The sequence below is a fragment of the Myotis brandtii genome, unplaced genomic scaffold, assembly GCF_000412655.1.
Source record: "Myotis brandtii unplaced genomic scaffold, ASM41265v1 scaffold123, whole genome shotgun sequence".
Taxonomy (NCBI): Eukaryota; Metazoa; Chordata; class Mammalia; order Chiroptera; family Vespertilionidae; genus Myotis; species Myotis brandtii.
The window spans coordinates 15,082,677-15,086,679 of record NW_005354291.1 but is presented as its reverse complement, the minus strand read 5'-3'; positions in this window follow the sequence as shown (position 1 = coordinate 15,086,679).

The following is a 4,003-nucleotide window of genomic DNA, read 5'->3' as shown; positions in this document are numbered from 1 at the left end:
CCATTAGTCTTCCCAGGGCCTGAGGCTCACATTGCTATAGCATTTTTAACTCTCCTTCCTCATCTGTAATGAATACATCACCATGTCTGCCCTCTATCTGCTTTGGGTTTTTGTAGCCATCTATATATATAAAAGGCTAATATGCAAAGCGTCCCTGTGGGAGTTCAACCGGGAGACTGGGAGTTCTATCGCTCCCTATGACGTGCGCTGACCATCAGAGGGTGGCGCGAAATGAAGGAAGGCCCTGGCCGGCAGCCAGGGAAGGGAGGCCCTGGCCAGCAGCTGGAAGGCCCCGATCAGCCCTGATCACCAGCCAGCCCTAAGGACCCTACCTGTGCACCAATTTCGTGCACCAGGCCTCTAGTACGTTCATAAAAGAGATTTGTTCACTTCAAGTAATTCTTTTTTTTTTCTTACTCTAAACAAATTTGGAAAAGAATATATTTTAAACATTATAGGTTAGTTCTCTCATAGGTTCCTAGTATGCCAAATTCCTTTTGAACAATAATGGTGCTTATATTTCTTTCACATGATTCAAAGAATAGAAGAGAATGAACTCCAGGGAGCATGCCAGATACATTTTATTTTAAATCCAAATGGTGAAATTAAGCCAGATTATGCTGGGAATCTTTGAGATATTTTAAAATCATTAGAACTTAATTTGAATTAAGAAACACCAATTCAAATGCAAAATAGTTATTTCTCTTTATTTATTGAGGTCAGTGAAAGAAGTTTCTTACTGTTCCAAATAAAAAAAGACCCTTGCATTAGCTTTCTAGGTAGTTATCTTCCAAACATCTTCAACCTAATAAATCTTGAAATTTTTTTAAAAAAATATATTTTATTGATTTTTTTACAGAGAAGAAGGGAGAGGGATAGAGAGTTAGAAACATCGATGATAGAGATCGATCAGCTGCCTCCTGCATGCCCCCCACTGGGGATGTGCCCGCAACCAAGGTACGTGCCCTTGACCGGAATCGAACCTGGGACCTGTGAGTCCTCAGGCTGACGCTCTATCCACTGAGCCAAACCGGTTCGGCAAATCTTGAAATTTTTCAAATGGTTCTCCCTCTATGGGCAGGAGTTTCCAAAAATAAGTTGGACAAGATGACCTCTAAGACATTTTTAAAACTCTTGATTCTGTGAAATTACACATAAAATCCAGGGGGGGAAAACATACATTTAAATATAGACATGTGCAAGACAGAGAACTGCACCCTTGAACAAATATTAAAATGACCTGGAAATTAAAAACAAAACAAAACTGTGAATGCCTCACCCTCAGAGAGTCTGATTTAACTAGACAGGCAGAGAGCTCTCAAATTAAAAGTTTTTCTTAAACTTTACTTTTTTAAAGTTCCCCGGGTGATTCTAAGGTGCAGTCAGGACTGAGAGCCACTGATTTGAGGTGTATCGGGATGTCTGTGGGGAGTTGGGAGAATGGAAAGTGGGCAGAAGACAGTTCAGTAACTTTCTGTTCTTGAGAATCTATATTTCTGCTTGTGTTAAGGAGATGGTGGGGATAAATACCATAACTATCACCCACTGGTTTGGGTCTGGGAAGGCTTTTAAAGGAGCTGAAGCTTTTTTGAAAGAGAACAGAGTATAACTTTATTATAAGAAGAGAGGAGCCAAGATTAGGTCAGGGACTTGGAAGAGTAAGAGTAAATTATGTTCAGAGCTGGAACAGAGCTTTTAACTGAGTACAATTAAAGAATACCAAAAACCCATGAACAAAACTTTGTTTTCTCTAGGTACACAATAAATAGTAATTACATTTCATTGTAATTGAATTAAAATAATCTTAATGGAAAGCCCTTAAATATTCAGATTAAGTTTTGTATTTACCATGTGTCCATTTAATCCTGACTCTGCTCTCCAAGATTTAGAAATATTACAACCCAAGAATCATTCTCTTCATTCTCCCTTCCTAGCACATATAATCTTTTTTGCAGCACAATGAATGGAAGTTATTCAAATACTTTTATTAGCAACTTCCACTCCTTATTTTTACAGACCAAATGTTACCCTGACCCCATCAATAAAAGACAATTTTGAGATCTTATAAAATTTTCCAATATCCAGAAATATGGTGGATAGCTCTTAATGGTCCTATGATTATGACGATCCCATTACTATGGGGGGAAAAAGTTATATGTTAATAAAACATTCCCACTGAATTTTACAATCTAATAATACCTTATACCTAGTTTCTTTTTAAAATTTGTAAGATAACTTCTCATCCTTTTTTAAATGTCACTTTTGTTTCCTAGAGGGAGTTGAGTCAAATATTCATAGTTTGTGAGATATAAAAAGAAACTATTCACTGGCTAATTAATTGAGAGTGGAATTTTAATGAGACTTGCTTGAAAATCAAACATGACCTCCCTGTAATATCTTTCTTAGGGACTGTGCAATCATCAATTAAAGCTTAGCAACTCATCCAGCCGTGTGGTTCAGTGGTTGAGCATCGACCCAAGAATCAAGAGGTCACTGGTTCAATTCCCGGTCAGGGCACATGCCCAGGTTGTGGGCTATTCCCCAGTATGGGGCATGCAGGAGGCAGCCAATCAATGATTATCTCTCATCATTGATGTTTCTATTTCTCCCTCTTTCTTTCTCTCTGAAATCAATAAAAAATATTTTTTGAAAAAATTAGCAACTGTAGCCCCAGCATCAAGTACAATTTTACCAGTAGCCATCATCCACAGTAGCAAGACACAACAGAGTTAAACAAAGCATCCTTATCATCTTTAGGTGGTAATGCGGCATCAGATATGCTGAATTCATTAATAGGATCTATAGGAATAGTGTAATATTTGACCTTAAAATATTGAAATAGTCACAATGTGTCTTTGATGCCACTATACCTCAATCAAATTTATTCATTCATCAGCAAACAGTGAGGCTGCACTATGTGCCAGATGCTGAACAGGACAGGCTAGCCACTATCTCACAGTTTAGCTGGGGAAATTTTACCACTAAACAGGTAAACAAGTTAAAAATTATAATTAAAAATGGAAAAGTAAATGCTGTGAAGGTAATGAACAGCAAGTTACATGAGGAACTAACAAGAGCGAACCAACCCTCCACACAGTCAAGAGAAGGAATTCAAGAGAGAAGAAGGCCGTAGATGACGCTGGAGAGGAAGTAGGTCATGTTAGAGTGTATGAAGCGTCTTTTCTATTCGGCCTGGATCCTCTCTGCAGCCCAGCGCCAGGCGTTTAGCCTAGCCAAGAACACCTCTGTGGGACCCAGGCCAGCCTGTGCCTTACTGTCTCCTTTGGGGAAAGTCTTCCACAGCAGACTCAGCCTTGCTCTGTGTATATGCACACATGCTCCTGTGTGTGTGCCTGTGTTGTATGTGGGTTGGGGAGGGAGGAAGGCTAGCATAATTCAGGTTTTTTAATAAAGCTAATATTTTTTAACACTGTAGCTATGAGCTTAGTTTTTCAAGAAAACTATGTGGGCAATTACTCTTGAGTATTGCTTGTGTTGGGAGCCCAAACACACCGACAGTGTAGAGGCTTCCCCAGTAAGACATGTGAATCCTCTGATTTGCTGACTTTTGGGGGTGAGTGGGGAATAAAAGTTCCATTGCGAGGGCTGAAAGCCTGTGATGCATGTCAGCAAGTTAGGAAGCAGCTCAGGGGATCCTATTATTAAAAGTCAACTGTGGTAGCTCCACCCTTTAGCTTTGACATTTTTTACCTTCTAAACCCATATCTACTTTTGATAAACCTAAGCTCACATACTCTTTTATGAGTTAAATTGTGTCCTCCCCAAATATATATCCTAATCCCCAGTATTTATGAATTTGACTTTATTTGGAAACTAGAGGCCTGGTGCACAACATTCAAGCGCTGGGGAAGGGGGTCCCCCTCAGCCTGGCCTGCACCCTTTAGCAGTCAGGGAGCCCTTGAGGGATGTCCAACTGCAGCTTAGGCCCACTGGTGGGAAGGGGGGTGGGGGTGGGGAAGTGGGGGGGTGGCTGCAGTGGGAC